Source organism: Falco peregrinus, chromosome Z (genome assembly GCF_023634155.1).
Source record: "Falco peregrinus isolate bFalPer1 chromosome Z, bFalPer1.pri, whole genome shotgun sequence".
Lineage (NCBI taxonomy): Eukaryota > Metazoa > Chordata > Aves > Falconiformes > Falconidae > Falco > Falco peregrinus.
In genome coordinates, this window is record NC_073739.1 from 32,146,276 (window position 1) to 32,164,256 (window position 17,981).

Consider the following 17,981-nt stretch of genomic DNA (forward strand, 5'->3'; position numbering starts at 1 on the left):
GAAGGGACCTATAACCATCATCTAGGCCAACTGCAGATGCTGGGCTAGTAGCTGTAATTAACTAAATTCAGCTAAGTTACTCAGCTGACTAAATAATAGTGAACTATTAAAGTTCTTATATGAACTAAAGGTCTCTTAAATGACACTTCTTCAAAGTCAAAATTACTCTTTAAAAAGTTCACATATTTATCTTGTACAAGAAAGGAATTGGATGCTTTTTATTTTCCAGCTAGGAAGCATTGACAAGGGATACCACACCTGGCATGATTTAGGAGGAGTCGAAGTTACTGGCCAAGAGACTAGCGACACATGCATGGTGCTTCAAGTGACACTGGCCTATTTATCACACAGTCACTCTATGAAGAAAGATGGAGAGTGACTGCTTCAGCCCAGCATCCAAATGCTCCCACCAGACAGATGATGCTTGCTACCAGGGACATAATGGAAACAGTTTGAGTACAGCCCTATGTGCGCTGAAATCACTCACTTCTGACCCAACCATAAAAAGCTCAAGACACCCAAGAGCTAAACTTATCATACCATATGGCCCTGCTCCTTGCAGCTTCCCTGTCTCCTGTAATTTACATTTTCAGTAACATGCAAATGCCTGAAATAAAACCCCATGTACCAGTGCCTTTACCACCTTGCCTAGTTTTTTTCTCCTTCTCTCCTCTATCATGTTGCCATTTCTGTTCGTTTTCACAGAAACACCAGGTTTACAAAAACAACATCTAAGAGTGATAATAAATGTGAGCTGAAACTCCAACTCCATCCACAATTGCTGTACTGATAAAAAACAAATGTGTTTGTTATAAACACACATGCCTGGCCAGCTTCTACTTTGCCTGCAGCTTGCTTTTACTCTTGACACAGGATTGAAAGTTTTAACAGAGTGCTCAGGAAAACAAACAAGAACTACCTTCCCTTGCAGTCCCACTGCAGCCTGGGGCGCACTCACAGCTGGAGCATCAGCCTCGGGTGCTGCTGGCTCACTCGCTGAGAGCCAGGGTGTTGGCAGGGCACCTGCAGACCTGCTCATGTATCTTGAAACTTGGGAGGACAGATAACTTCTGTCTAGAAGAATAGAGAGCTTTGTTTCACTTGAAGTCCAGTTCTCTCCACACCGGTCTCAGACTGCTGTGGAGGGACTCGCTCCTGATGTACAATGCTGTTTAGAGTGAGTAGGGCTGGTCTGGTGTGTCCCCAGAACTTGACAGCAAAGACTGGTATAAGGACAAGCCTTGGGGCTGCAGGAGGAGAGACACTATTCTGTTCTTTCTCTTGAGCCACCAGGCTCCTCTTGGGGGGCATATGAACAGCTGAACTATCAACAACATCATCAGAATTGCTTCAGACACTTGTCTCCATACCTAGTCAGGGCCACATCTGCCTTTTCCCTTCATAGCTTGTGACCTGCTCTTGCCTGATGTTGGAAGAGATTTTAAGTGATGTCTTTGTAAAGACCACTTTGTTTTGCCCCCATCTACCTTTTCTGGTCTTTGCTCTTTGAAGTTCAATTGGTATGAAAGAAAGAAAATTGAAGGATCCTTTCTAAACTCTGCAGTAAGGAAGGCTTTTCACATCCAGAAGTCAAATGACCAATTTTCCAGTGCATAAAGCAGTGCAGGATGGATACAAGTGGAAGAGGGATGTCCCTACATATCAAATTTGCAGCAGGAGGGTGTGACAGATTATGCATTTTGCTGTCAGTTCCCATGGCTGAGTAGTTCTGGGCTGTTCAGTGAGCTCTGAATCCAAAACTTCCACAAATCAAAACCACAGGCCTACCATGGCCATGCCAAAGCCCCAAGCCCAGCAGATTCATTGAACTCTTACAAAGATTAGCTGTTAGACAGTCATAAAATCCTCACAGCACAAATTGCAATTAGTACAAGCAAATGAGACCTCTTTATCATCAAGCATCTGTTTGCAGTCTATTTTAATCATGGTACATTCGGGTTTCTAAAGAATGGAAATTGAGGGCACAGCTATGTGCTTTGAATTTAAGAACAGACACCAACTGATGCCTGCTGGGCATGAACATGCTGGCAACCTTCTGTATCAGAGAGGGAGAAGAAACCCAATACAAATGGGATTAGCAAGGAGAGAAGTGAGGTATTTCTCTGCAAACAAAACAGAAACCATTGTGCATTCGTTGGAAGGAGGACAGAAAAAGTCTTGGGGCTTAACTCCTTACCTCATACCAATAGGTTTAAGACATGATAGACACCTGGAAAACTTGACTTCTCCTCTTACTCTAAACAAGAAGCATTTCCATAGGGAGAGAGCTGCCTTACATTGGTGATAGGGTGACAGAATATGGTGCACTCATTTTAAAGAGAGTACCTGACATTCTGTAAAGATATATGCTGGATTATCTTGGCAGCTTGTTCCTGTAGCCATAGCCTAGATTACACTGTGCCTCCTACCTCCCATCCCTCAGAAAGCAGCGAACCTGCCCTGTCAGTAAAGCCTAGACCCAACTGCACAGCCTAACAAAGCCAAACCCCTGAAGACAGGGTAGCTTTTCTTGTGGTTGAAATCCATGTAGAAACAAACAGTCCCTGACTACCCCAAATCCAGTCTTGATCTAAAGACTACATGCATGAAAGAACTCGTATCCAGCAGGAGATTGATCTGGTGGGTAATTATCTTAATTATGTTTTGCAGGGGCAAGCATTACATTTTGAAGAGACTGGTAAGAACGCAGAATCACTTCAGGCAGCCATGGTAAGAGAAATCTGCCTGCACTTCTGATAACAGCTATCTTGCAGAAGCCCCCATCAGTGAGGACTGTTTGGCAAAAGGCATAAGCAATGGGAAGAAAAGTCAAGTCATCCTGTTGGGAAGGCAGTCCTGTGAAACCTCACCAGACATGGGCTTGAGTGTCTCCTTTGGATTGAGGTGTTCCAGTAATGCCCAAACTGGCCTGAAGTGCTCTTGCTTTTTCACCAGTATTGTGAGTGACATACAGACAATGTTATTCTGTGGTGCTGCAATTCACAGCTAGACTGACCACTTGTAGAAGTCTTTCCCCTCACTAAAGTCTTCCTAATACCTTTCTGGTTCGGACTTTAATAAGGGTTGAGCTGAAATGTCAGCCTTTCCCTGAGCAGAGATGTTAGTAGTCTCTTCTCCCACAGATCCAGTGATTCACCTGAAAAATACCCCTGCAAAAGGAGGGTTTGACTGGCTTGTTAGTCAGTTATTGCAATTGCAGGAATGGCAGAGATGGCATGAGTGAGGAGTCAGGGAAGCATGGCTGGGAGCTGGGGCAAGCACTGACCTCCGAGACCTTGGATGGCTTTAGGGGAGTGTGAAGATATGGAAGGAGAAAGATGCAGCAGTATTGAGCTAAGGTTGAATTTCAGGGCATTGAGCAGGTGTAATGGGATAACACCAGATGCTGGAGAGAACAGCTGTCACATTGCCTGAACACCTGGCCTGTCCACATACAAGTAGTGCTTATGAAGGCCCACAGTGCTTCAATAACATGTTGAGACCTTTATCGGAAGGGGTTTTCCATGTCTTTCCCCCTTCTTTCTTTGATAGATCACCTGGATACCTACAGATGTGTTTAGCAGAGGAGGCCACTAACAGGCACAGAAGGGATTGATAGGCCATCTTTGCAAACATCAGGGTGTAACTGGGGCTGGCCATGCAGCAGAGCCATCCCAGAGATGCTAGAAGATGGGAAGGCTGACTGGACATGCAGAGATCATGACTAATTTAATTTGAGGATAGTGCAGCCTAAACTTGTTTCTCATTCTAATGACTGTGCCAACAGCCCTGCGTTATTATTAGCCTTGGAGTACAGTGGCAAGAAGCTCTTTGTAAACACTTTAGCAATGGAAAGCAAATCCCAAATGCTATAGCTCATTTAAAATCACGGGGTGGGGTTTGGGGGAGATGGGTTGTGGGAAGAAAGACTTAATTCAGCATACTGAAAATATGAAATTAGCCAAAGTCATTACAGTAGCTTCATAAGAGGCTGTAAGTGGCATGTCTTTCTTTGTTCTTCCCTCCTGAATTTCTGTCAGCCCCACTAGATACTTTGTCACTTGCATCCCATTTTTGCCCTGCTAGGCTTTCTGTACTTTGTCCTCCAGAGAAGGGCAGTGAAACTAGTGAAGGGTCTGAAGCACAAGCCTTATGAGGAGCGGCTGAGGGAACTGGGGTTGTTCAGTCTGGAGAGGAGACTCAGGGGGGGACCCTATTGCTTTCTGCAACTGCCTGAAAGGGGTTCATAGACAGGTGGGGTCGGTCTCTTCTCCTAGATAAGAAGCAACAGCGTAAGAGTAAATAGCCTCAAGTTACACTTGGGGAGATTTAGATTGGATATTAGGAAAAGTTTCTTCACTGAAAGGGTGTTGAAGCATTGGAAGAGACTTCCCAGGGAAATGGTGGAATCACCATCCCTGGAGGTGTTTAAAAAAATGTGTAGATGTGATGCTTAGGGATGTGTTTTAGTGACGGACTTGGCAGTCCTGTGTTAACGGTTGGACTCGATGATCTCAAAGGTCTTTTCCAGCCTCAATGGTTCTATGATTCTATGACTCTGATTCTATGAAATCAGGAGCTTGGTTACATCTATGAGATGGAACAGGTAGAGTGTGGCATACACAGAATTCCCTTTGCATTTCTGTAGGCTTAGTCAGCACAATGGCAGGAGTTACCCTGTGACAGAGATGACTACATGTGGGCTGGTGTAGAGATTGTTAAAGGAGGAAGTAAAAGGTTGTCCTCTTACAGAAAAATATTTTCTTCTTGTTATAAGTGAGGCATATTAAGAATCAGGAAAGATCCATAATGACAATCTAGTCTGACCACCCTAACTGTTTGCTCCTGAAGCAGTTTCATCCTTCAAAATCTTGTCTACAACAGTAACAAGTGTCCCTGGGCAGTTCACACTAACAGCCCTATCAGCACAACTGGGCTTTACAGAAGCAAGGACTCACTCCTACAGGCAGCCAGCAGCCCACAACACTTAGCTATGCATGAATAAAGGGAGCCAGGGAAAAGAAAGGGAGGGAGAGGTGTTTCTCTCCCTGAGCTACAATCCATACCTATATAAAAAGTTCCAGAACATGTCCCATTTTATTTCACGAAATACAACCTGCTGCTTTATGAGCTGTTAAATTCAATAGCTTGCTTGCTTTCCTCTTGTGCTCACACTGCCTGCTGGCCCCTGACTATTTGCTATTTGGACAACTTCTGGATGCTCTTAGTGCATCTCACAACGTTTTTGAATTTTTCTGCTCTTTTTGAAAGATGTTTTGCACCTTTCAGCTGGGTAAGCTAGAGTTAAAAATCACTGTATCTAAGCATGAGAGCAGCTGCTGGCTTGCAAGCAGTTAGATTGTCACCTCAGCCACACTGTTCTCCTGGCTTTTCTCAAACCTGATCCTTTGGAAACTGTCACATCCAAGTTATGTTTAATCAGACCGTACCTGCCTAGTGCAAAAGAAGAAAAAGAGCTGCAGCAGCCACAACAGAAAGAGCCTGTAAACTATGGTGTCTTCTGACCTTTCGAAGTTCTTCTTCCTCATACAAGTACGAACTTGATGTGAAAATGCTACAGCATGAGCAGAGGTCTCCTTTTTTTGAATTCTTCCTTTACAAAACTGTGAAGAGTTGTAGAGGATACTTTGGACTGAGGTGACATAATTATAATGTTTAATTATTTCAGAGCTGAGGAATACTGCACAGAAATTATGTTTGTATCATAAAAAGAAAGCGTAATTTTATAATTCAGGACAATGATGTGGTGAAAACATTGCATTTTAAAAAAGAAAAACATAACCATAAATGACTTGGCCATTCCAAACAAGAAAAGTAGTTTGGGGCTGGACTAGATGATCTTTACAGGTCCCTTGCAACCCAAAGCATTCTATAAAACTACCCTTGTTGGATATACTGAGCAATTTTAAATTCCTGCTCTAGTGCTCCCAGGACAAGCACTTCTGTAAAGATTTCACCAGATGCTTACTGATGATGTTGGGATTTCATAAGATGTGAACATCACTCAGAGGACATGACACAAGTTCTCATAAATTACTTGCATAAATAATGCATAACCAGTTAAACTTTTGCAGTTCAACCAGTAAAATACTTCATACGAACCTAATTACTGTGGAATAGTAATAGTTATTACACTGACATAAACTAAAAAAACACCTAAATAAGAGGTATTTGAAATGTACTTCTTAACTCACTAAGTTGCAATAATTCCTTTGTAATTTCTAGATAAGGAGAAGTCAGAGTGCTGAGGAATTCCGATTCAAATTGCTGCATACTAGCTTTTTCTTGCTGACTGCTGGGATGAACTCTCCAGATATAAAGTCATTCTGCACACTGAGACCAGAGAAGAAATAAGTGCCTGTAACAGCAGTTTGAGGTACTGTTGAAGGCAATGAAAAGGGAGACCTTAGAGCTGGCCAGAAGCATACAAGGTCTTAGGAAGATATGCAGGCAGCAAAACATGGCCCAAACTTTCGGCACTTTTGCATGAGGCATCATTCTCCCTTTTCAGTTCCTCTGCAAGTAGTGGCTACCAGGTGTCCACACAAGGCACTCAATGTCACATGCCTTTTAATTTGTAAGACATGCTTGTTACTCCACTAAATGACTACTAACTTACTCTCTCATCCTTGGTTTTGCTGTTCACAATGAAGATGTCTATGAACAGGGACTGTCTGGGTTTGCCATGTGAAAGGTAGATGTGAAGTGACCAGCACCATTACTCCTGGCTCTTGCTCTTTCCCATATAAACCCCTTTGCATTTCTTCCCCTGTGAGTCATGGAAGGAGAGAAAGCAGCATTTTCCCTCATGTCCACCAATTTCTTTGCTGAGGAGAAAGTCTGTTGCATAATGTGCCCTAGCAGACCTGGACATAGATGCTTTATTTGCAGCCCTGAGGATCCTTCAAGCAAACCTACCTGTCGATTCCCACAGCTTGCGTTTTCACAGTACATTGATAATAAACTTGCACACTGCTGTTATGACAGTACTGAACAGTTCCAACTTTATCTTGATCACTGACTTCATGCTAGGCTAAGAGTTAAACCTACTCACCTGTTTCGTCAGCACCGTTATTTATGGCAATATTAAGGCTCCAAGCACACCTAGCTCAACATGGTTCTCCTACAAGTTGCATTAAAAAGTCAGGTTTCCTGAGTCACTGTGAATCGGTATGATCAAAATATATTACTCATCAGCAACTGGACACTTGAAGGGCTTAACTCAGCTAAAATAAGGATGGAGGAGTTCAAAAAAAGAAGCTAGACCAAGTGATAGCCTGAATAGAGAATCAGAGAATTGTTTAGGTTGGAAAAGACCATTAAGATTATCGAGTCCAGCCATTAACCTAATATGACCCAAGGTCTTCCAAATCTTATGTCTCAGAGTGATCAGTCCTAGGTATTTCTCAGGTAATTTTCTGCTTACTGCAGGTTGGCTGTCTGTTAGATTATCTCATCCTGATACAGACTAGAATAACACCAGAAGAACAGCATCTAATAATCTTCCCAGAATTTTCATCATAATTAATAATCATCTGTCTAGGTATTCTTGTAATTCATACAATTAGCTAACACTACTTTGAATTTAACTAAACCCTTCAAAATCTTTCAATAGTAGTGGAGTCTACAGTCTAATTGCATGTTGTGAAACTGCTATCTTTAATTTCTACCACTGCCTATGAATTCTTCTATTTTAAGGCAAAAGTGTCTATTTCTCCAAGTTTAGTTTACTCCATTTTGTATTTTCTACTATGCCCTGTTTGTCCTGGTCACAAAAGAAGCAGCCAGATGCAAAACTACTGACTTAAAAAACTACAATAATCTGGTTTCTGCACAAAGCTGGAAAAGCCAAAGGGTGCTTTAACTTGATCTAAACAACAGGTGCTTTTGTAAACCTCTGCGGTTTCTGCTGTTTTCCTACATCCCAGCCAGTTCCTGAGCATTCATACTCTGCATGGTTAACTGCCTGCTGAGGACCAATTTTTCCCTGACTGAACACCTGAATGAAATCACTGGATAATGCTCACTTATACTGGCTGAAGACCTGATTTATAGCATTTTATCTCCATGAGCTTTTCACAAAATTCAGGTGAAGGCAAATTCTCCTTCTGTCTTCATTGCTTTTCACACCCTGCTCTCGAATCTAACCCTTTATTTTAGTTTAGCTAAATTCTGAGTGAGAGTGCCCCCATCAGTCTCTAATTCTGTGTAATAAATGCAGTTCAAAAATTAATTCAGATACTATTGACCTAGCGTCCTCATGTAAACAGGCTTCAGAATATCTGTGAAATACATCCGTGAAATACAAGCTATAATATGTAAAAAACAACAACAAGAAAAAGCAATTGTTGCATGTTTTTTGTCTTTTAAATTCATCACCTGGAGGCAGTCACTAAAAAAATATTATCCCACAACCCTGAATATTTCACAGCTTTAACACCTTGATTTAAAAGACCAACTTCTGCTTTTTCTGAACTTCATGAGTGCCCCTTCCCTGTACCCCCCATCCTGAGCAACAGACACAGACTTCTTGCTGGGGCTCACCCTACACTGGCATTGACACTGCTGAGACTCTCCTGACATGCCAGTCTCCCACTGAGCACTGGCATGTGCTCTTGTCTGATTTCTGCCATCACCTCTTCCTGTCCCCCTCACATGGAAAAGCAAACTTTTTTCTGTGTTGTTTTAGTTTTGTAGATGGGGACCCTGAGGGCCATAACCTGGCGCTGGCATGCATTATCATCTCAGAAGGAGGTCAACAACATTATGCCCCTGTCCTGTCACAAATTCACTCCCAAGTTGTTCAGGTTCATAAAATTCTATGTGCATGAGGAGCTGGTAACTGCAAACAAGTGGTGTCCAGCTATCCCACCATCCTTAAAAGTTGCTCCACATGACGACAGACAGACCCTTTCGCTCCATGGTTGCTGGTTTTCTGCTTCTTGCAGATCTCAGCACCAAAATTTGTGCCAAAGTGACATTTCTGTAGCAGCTCCTATTAACTGGAACAAAACCAATCATTTGAAATTGGCAGCTGTGATGGAATTAAATGCTTCCACAGAAGACACTGCACAATTATTTCTGGCTAATGTTAAAATTGTGGGCAGGATGCTCCTGTGGAAGATTTTCCATCCAATTTGTATTGTGACAGACATGATTAGGACGCTGACAAAATCCAGGCATCACGGTGTGTATGTCAGAGCATAGAAAGGATAAGGATTTAACTTTTGTAATAACAAAGTCAACTGGCAGCAGTGCTGTTAGTGATATAGATTTGCTTTCTGAATGTTCTCTATGAACTCTGCCAGCAGAACTGGTGGCCATCAGCAGACTGCAGAAACAATTTGGAATGTCTCAGGGAGTCAGCTAGTTTGCTTTTCGATGAATGGCCACTAAAAAAACCTAGTAATATCATAGATAGCAAGAAAAAACAGAAAACATTTTACATTCAATTATAATCATTAATCTTGCTGACATTATACTTATCCCCAAACCCACTAAAATGAATAGCAGCCACCTAAGCAGTCTCAGTGGATTCTGAACAGGAATTTTAAGAACTAAAATGCAACAGCCAAGAAACCTAGAATGTAGCACGATAACTTGAAATTTCTTGCTTCTGTTTCAGATACGAACAGTGACTAATGTGTCAGAAAATCAGTCTGTTTTTGACATCTGTGTCAGTTGGTATTACCTCCTCCTACAGACCCTGCCTCAGGTAATACTTAGGAGCTCAGTATGCACAGCAGAAATTTATAATGAGCTCTCAGTTCTGATTTTCATCACTACATAAAAGATAAAGAAGACATTCAGAACTAAAAATCTGGTGTCCCTCAAAACCAAATGGGAGCCTAGGGTTTGAAAACACACAATAAAAGAGCAATGGATGTGATACCACAACTCATTACAGTAATGCAACAGTACTTTATTCCCACTGAAAGAGCCCAGAACTTTACCACAATGTCACATCAGAGTCACTGGCATTTAGCCCTTGGAGAATATCTACTTCCTTTCTAAACTCTGGTGCAAATTTAGCTGGATTGACAGCCCCAGGACCTGACCCATTCAATTTAGCTACACAACAGGAACAATGCTGTCAGAGTGAGATGCCTCTAGCTCTGATCCCCAGGACATCTGTGAAAGGACAGATTTGTTCTTCTGTCCTTGAGAAAGTTCACTCAGTCTTAGTCTTACGGGGAGCAAGATGTCTTTCCCTGTTTAAGATTGCCAGCTCAGCTTCCAGCCCTTTTTTCCTAAAATCTAGCTACTTTGTGTATATAGCAGGCTTCATTTTAATCTGATACACAAAATTCCATGATGTTTTTCTCCTGTCCACTGCAGACTACCAGAAAACGGCATTTACCTAGTGGTTTTGGAAGAGACAGCTTATTTCCAAAGTTGAAGGAGACATCTTATTTCCAAAGAGGGAGGATATTTTCAGCAGCTTAGGTGCTAGACCAAGTATCAAGCTATATGTACCTCAATACACAGGACCTTGCCACTGATTTTACCACAGATAATAGAATTAGAAGATGATGTTGTCAGGAAGAGCCCTCTGGAGGTTATGGAGTCCAATCCCTGCTCAAATCATGACTTCCAGGTTCAATCAGCTTGCTCCAAGCTTTGTTCAGTGAAGTTTTGAGTATGTCCAAGAATGGGGATTGTAAAACCTCTCTCAGCCCCTATTCCAGTACTGCCCCACACTCAGAGGGACATTTCTACATAGTTACAGGGCTTAGATCCCTTCCTTTTTCTCACCCTTTAATCTGTCCACCTAGATAATCTCCTATTTGTACAAGGCTTTGTCATTCAAAGGACACCATCTTTAATAACAATAACAACAACAACAACAATAATTATAGTAATGCAGTCCTAACAACATTTTGAGATGCTGTTGGGAATCTCCAAGGATTGCATGACTACAATAATTTCAACATTAAACTGTGGAGGTCTGGTTTCTGACCAGGAGAGGGGAAGAGGCTACATACAAATGGATGCGGCAGGAGAGAGGAAGATGTGTTGGATGAACATTATGAATAGCCTTGCCCAATAGCTTACCTGCTTGATATTACTATGCTGTTGCTTTTCTTGCCTGAATTTTCCCATGAAAAAACATAGTGTAACCTCAAACTGTTCTTCCTAGATAGGAAGCACAGCGGACATTAAGAAAATCAATCAAGGTTCAAAGCAGGGTTTGAGATCTAATCATAATCCATCTTGAATTTTGATTAACTGCTCTAACAACTTGAAAAGAAAAAAAGGCAAAAATAGAGTGCTGCTCTAGACAAATACAGGATTGATGACTAGGTGAGCTAAAAGAAAGATATTACATTGTATTGTATTTCACAGAGGTAAGACCCTCGAAAGTGCTTTGCAGCACATCCTCTCCCAAACCATGGGGCTGTACATGTCTGAGGCTTTTGCTTTTTTCTGTTGCTGTATTTCTTTTCCTCTAGGACCTGGTAAGACATAAGCCCTGTGTTGCAGTTCAGATCCACTCATTGACTGCTAAAGGTATCCTATCACAAACCAAACATCAGCCTGAATTCCCCTGGTGTTTAGCTTCCTATCTTTGAGAGATTTCAAAATGTTTTAAAATCACTTCCACCTGGCACAGATAGAGTCCTAGGTCCCTCAACTGCATGTGGCAATTTCACAGTAAGTCTTCTTGTTGATCTCAAGGCCCATGTCCACATGCTTACTGACACACAGAAGTGCTCACGAGATCGATACAGCTGCCTGAACAGCTGGTTTGATGCACTGCCCTGGATAGCAACTCTTCCAAGCAACAGTTTACAGAAGAGATCATGAGACTGCACAAACTGTGGGACTTAAGCAAACCATCAGAAAATTAAAAGGGGGAAGAAATACAGTATGACTTACTCAAGCATTTGAGGCAAAGAAGTATGGTAAGAATAAACAACCAATTCTTTGCTTGAGTCACAGACCAGTGAGACATTGGTCTGTGCTGTAGATTTTCCATTGTTCACTGTGCAGCACAAAATCAGATTATAGCATTGTATGTGATAACATTATTACAGTTACATTTACAGTTTGTGAGCATGATTTTAACAAATATATTCAAATATATTAATTAAAACCTGCATCTTCATATATATACCAAAGATAGAGTGTTTAATAGACACATGGAAAATATTAAACTATGCTGAGACCAATGCAGCTAGAAAAAACAGAGTTAATCCAATCACAGTGCACTGCTTTATATTACATGAATGAGGTGCTACAAATCATACAGCTCTGGTGGTCAGTCTTCAATAAGTGGCAGACAGAATCTGCTTGCTCAGCTCCTGCCAGAGGGTATCATTTGTCCTACTGTCTTTGAAGTGGAGGGTGAATGGAGACTTTTTCCAGATCTCAGGCCAGACACTTTAGCTAAAAAACAGCTCACTGAGACATTTTCAGCCCTCAGACTGCTGTTCCAGAGACCCAGAAGTGCTTTCTCTGGGTCTTTTCACTGCCATCTCTTTTCCCTTCTGATATCCTCTGTTTGCTGTCACCTCTTTGCAACTCCTCCAGCTCACTCACTTGTCTACTTCTCCTTTAAACCACTCCCTCCTTCCTCAGCTACCTTCTCTGTAATGCTGGGCCAAAGCTTGTTGGTCCCAGGAGAGTCAGCAAGAGGAAAATGTAGGGCAGGAGTACCTTTTAGGACCATTGAGGAGCAGGTATAATTTTTAATTTGCTCTGTGTAATGAATTTCCCTCCCCCCCTCCTACAACCCCATAAAAAGTCTCTCTCCCCAACACATGTATTGGAGGAAGTGGTCACTGGGGACTGGGACCACGAGTGTTGGATAACACTGTGAGCATGCATAGTAAGAAAGAGGATTTTTATACCTTGATCTTATTATACAAGAGCAAGGACTCATCTTCCCCCTCCAGGTGCTCAGGGAGCACCAGAGAATCTAAGTGATAGCAGCTAAATTACCCCAAAACTGAAAGCAAGGTCTCTTCACCTGTCTAGAACCCAAATCTGAAATTGGCAGCTCTTCTCCCAAGCTGGGAAAGTAACAATTCAATTAAGAGACTTTTCTGTGCATGGCTTCCAACCTCTTCTTCTCTAGTCAGCTGAAGTATCTTAAGTATCTCCTTCCTTGGAAGCCAGTTTTTTCTGAACAGCATGCAGCTCCAGAAGCCTGTTTGGCTGGTAAAATGCCCTGGCACTGGCCCTCACACATCAGTATCTAATGCTTTTAGTGAGGCATCAAAAACTTGCAGGGTGCTCCAACCAGAGGGGGCTAGGCATGACAAATCTACCTTCTCCTCTTCTAGAAGTCCTCTGCAGAGTTCTTGCGTGTTTTACATGCACATAAAACAATACCATATCAAGGAGTTTCCAATTGCAAATAGACTCACTGTTGGAACTGTTGTTGATGTCCGTCTGTGTTGGCGCCAGGCTGTATTGAATTGGCCCTTCAGAGGGTGGCCCTTCCTGACAGTAAACAGGAGAAGAGAAGGGAGGAAGGGAGGGGGAAAAGAAAGGGAAGAAAAGTGAATATTTAGATAAGTTCACTGAACAGATATGCAGACACCCTCCACATTGTTGTATTTTTTAACACAACTTTTTCCTGTAAATTCCTCCCCCCTTCAACACACACACTCTCACATGCATACAAACACATCTCCCAGCAGAAATCTGGAGTTGGTTGCCTTGAGTCTTGCCAAGGAGTCTCGTTTCTTTGCCTGTGTGTTAGCCCACTGGAAATGCCTTGTACTGGGGTCATTAAAGAAGACAGAGGGTGCACAAGCTGCAGAACTAGTGATGCCATCACAACAGGTATGTGCAGGACTCCACTGGCAGATAAGATCCTTGAAGATCAGGCTGTCAAACCTGACCTGAGTTAATCTTTCAGCATTTCTTAAAGGACAGATGCATATGATAGGACCCGAATGTTAAACATAAGCATAACAACCCTGTTGTCCTGTTTATTAACAGACATCAGATGCAACAGAAAAAAATAGCTAGGTATCACTTCTCATTATGAAAAACTTTTCCCTCAGAAAAGTGTGATCAAGATCCTCTTTGATATTAAGGGTATGTTTGACTCGGGTCAGCAAAACCTGTGTTATTAACCTGACATGTCTCCTTAGCAAACTGCACCTGTGAATTTGCTGTGGAGGGAATAGTCTCTGCAGCAGAAGGTGCAAAGGTACAGGCATCAGACTGCTCTGATGGTTTTTGTTCCAGACATCCTGCTCTGTAAATAAGGCACCAGACATGGACTGACAGCATCTGAGCCTGAAAGCACTTAAGTCCACATATTTTAACAGTTGAGGTCATGCTCACTACATTTACAGTCTAGTTCACTTTTTGGTCTTACTGCCTTCTTATTTGCATAATGTCTCGGTCTCAAAGTAAGCTCAAATGACTTCCCTTTACCTACAGTGTTGATGGAGGACACTCAGGTACGTCCTGTACTGTGAACAACCCAGGGAATCCGAAAGGTTCATGGAGCTTTCAATAAAAATAGTTTCTGTCCTGCTGCTGCAATGAAACAATGAATCCATGAGCACCATGGGTACATGGCCGTGTAAACAGCAGGAGATTTTACCAGTGAGGAGCAAAGGAGCCTGGCATCAGTCCTTTTGTCCAAAGTCTCAGCCTGACTACTAATGCAACAGTGAGTGAGACTAAATATCATTCTACAAATAAGCTTTCTCTTTACTGAGCTCTTTTTTCTCTTTAAACGATCTTCCTTCCTGACTTGTGCTCACAGAATCTGACTGGGCCAAACATACTATTTAATAATGAAGATGGATGATAAAATATCATTCGCATTAGCTATAGGATTTTTCAGAGACATGCACAATTAATTCTTCGGTTGAGAAAGCAGTGAAATGCACACATGAGCATTGCACCATCTAGAAATGCTCATGTTATTAACTGTATTAACTGAAGAGCAGTTAATGCTAATTTATTGCTGACAGATGCTTTCACCCATTCATAGGAATGCAGAAGAATACCACTGAAGTAATACACTTTGTATTAATTGTAAGTGCAAAGGCTGAGGAGAAATTTCACTTTTATAGTCTCTACCTTGCAGCAGAATCAGCTAAAGTAAGATGTAGGGCTACCGTTCCAAACCCTGACAGAGTACAAAGTTTTAAGGTACTGCCCTTGAGTTATTTTGACTGAAGAATCCAGTCTCTTCAAGGCTTTTGTATGTTTATTTGTACTTACATCTGCTTGCAACAACTTTTCACTAAAAATCAGCAGTAGTCCAAGCACTTTCAGACTCTTTAGAATTGCCTAAGAGAACAGGTAATTTTGTCATGAGTGCTCGTTCTCTTGCTGTTTCACATATAACAGAAGCACAGAGATTCTCCCACTGAGAGGGAAGTGAGGTGAATGATGCATTGGCCTATTGTTTTTTTGAAGACTGCACTATATTCAGAACTACTCTTTATTCAGTGCTATTTTCTTTGCTTTTCCAAAACAGCCTCCTCAAATCTACTAAAAAGCATCCTGCTACTTTCCTAGGCTTTCACTTGCTTCCTGATTATCAAGAAACCACTTCTAAGGCATGATTTATAAAGATTTTCCAGCCTCTATTCATGCTATTCCTCACTTTTGTTTGCACAATAGCTTTGCTTTCTCTAATTGCATATTGGTTTAGTACTCATCCATCACAATTTATTTTCCATATCCTTTGCCTGCATTGCCTTTGCTTCCTTACTGAGGTTATTTTAACTGTCCAACATTTTTTAACAAGTCACTACTGCTTTTATTACGTCTTTATTTTTTGAAACTTTTCTTTACATGTCAAACCTGAAACATCTCAAATACAAGGCTTGCAGAAGCCTCTTTGTCCAAATGTAAGGTTAACACATTTTGCCACCCTGTCTTTCTGTGCATATCTTGGAGGATTGCATCTTCAAAGGGAGAAATAAGAAACCAGGTGTTTTTTAAGGCGTAAACACATACCCTATCTTTTCAGTGTTTCTGGAAAATACTTACTTCTAGTCAATTGTCTGCTCTTTTGAGTTTGTAAATCTTTTTGTCTTTCTTTGGGGGAAACTACAAACTATTTCACAAGCACTGAAGCAATACTACATACTAAAGCATTTTTGTGGGCCTACAAAAACACTTTCAATTAAAATTGTATTTATAATTTTGGCAATTTCCACTACTACCTTTCTTTTAACATTTGTCTTATTTACAGCTTCAGTTCCTTGGAATAAATGAAAATCAGAGAGCCACAGCTCAATATAAACAATGAAAAATTCAGATGAAAAAGAACAGTAGCTTTTGTGGTTGTGCATAAAAACCTGAAAATTTGATCCCTTCCTGCTCAAAATCCAAAATATTAAAGCCATTAAACTTATATGTCTTTATGATGGGTAATGATTTTCAAGGTAGGGTTAAGAAGGCAGGGTTAAAAGGCACCTTACTGCTGTCTTCAGCAGCCTCATGAGAGGGGAGAGCAAAGATGGAGACAGACTCTTCCTAGAGATGCACAGAGAAAGGGTGAAAGGCGGCAGGCACAAGATGCAAGACAGGGCACTCCCATGAGATCTGAGGAATAATTTTTTTCCCCAAAGAGGAAGGTCCCTATTACAGCAAGGTCTCAGGGATATCATGGGTTCTCCATTCTTGGAGCTATTCAAAACATAAGTGCTCATAGTGTGGACCAACCTGATCTAGTTGGATTAGTGTTGAGGAGAGGGAAGCAGAGGTCCTTCCAACCTGCATAATTTTGTCATTTGTGAAACAGGCATTTAGTAATCCTAAATTTCAGAATTTACACCTCACACATTTGAGAGAGTAATTGCTAACAGGTGCTGTGGTGCCTTCAAGAGAGATACTTCCCTCTGGCTAATAAAAACCTCAACAAGCTATTGGTCATCCATTACCTTCTCTTCATGTAAAGTGACCTCTGTAATTCAGCCAGAGGTAGCTGGAGTGAATAGTGTGTGCAGAATACCAACCTGATAACATTCTATGGTGGAATGACTGGCTGAGTAGGCAAAAGAGGTGAATGTTGTCTACCTTGACCTCAGCAAGGCTTTTGACACTGTCTCCAGCAACATTTTTACAAGTAAGCTCAGGCAGTGTGGGTTGGGTGGTGGACAGTGAGGTGGATTGAGAACTGGCTGAATGGCAGAGCTCAGAGGGTTGGGATCCGTGGTGCAGAGTCCAGCTGGAGCCTCGTAGCTTGCGGTGTTCCCCAGGGGTCAGTGCTGGTCCGGTTTGGCTCACCTGACTCATCAGTGACCTGGATGAAGGGACCGAGTGTACCCTCAGCAAGTTTGCTGGTGGTGTCTCCTTTGGAGACATTAAAAACCTGTCTGGACATGACAGTGTGCAACCTGCTTTAGGTGAACCTGCTTTAGCAGAGGGTTGGACAAGATCCCTTCCAACCCTGACCATTCTGTGAAATTCTGTGAAATGCAAGATAGAATCACAGAGGAATCAAAGCAGCAGAAAAGATGCTGTGTTGGCAGATATAAATGCCAAGAAAAAGGATATATACAGATATTGTAGTCCCTAAAAACTCTTTCAGGAAATAGCCTTCTAGCTGAGAAACAAAGAAGCACTTCTTAAATTTTAACAAGACAGAAGCACAGTTTGCACAGTCCTAGATAATTGTTAATCTGGCCTCTGAAAATCAGCAAATTGCTGGGTACTCTGGAAATATACATCCAGCATATGAAAGCTTCCTCAGCCCTCTTTGACAACAGGCCAGAATTCAGTGCTTTAACTTAAGCCTCACAAATTCATACCATGGTCAAGAAACTGCAGTCAAGGAAATAACCTGTTGCAAGCAGCAAGAAGTTCCCTTCAGAGCACAAACAAAGCCCCACGGGAACAAACACCACCAGCTGATTTCTTCTTTAAGAAGAAAGTTTTCTCTTTTTTTTCTGCACGTCAGATGAAAGCAAATGATTCTCAACAATTGTCCCAGCATTCCCAATGGAGTGATGCACCTGTGTCTGAGAAGA

The 17,981-nt window shown here is 41.8% G+C and overlaps 1 protein-coding gene across 1 annotated transcript in view; it reads right to left on the reverse strand.

Moving 5' to 3' along the window:
- Positions 1 to 13,454, reverse strand: part of NRG1 (neuregulin 1) — a 306,864-nt gene extending 293,410 nt beyond the window's left edge. The window contains exon 1 of the mRNA XM_013295510.3: positions 13,395 to 13,454. The gene's annotated coding sequence lies outside the window, so the exon portion shown is untranslated. The remainder of the gene's footprint in view (positions 1 to 13,394) is intronic.
- Between the last annotated feature and the right edge of the window lie 4,527 nt (positions 13,455 to 17,981).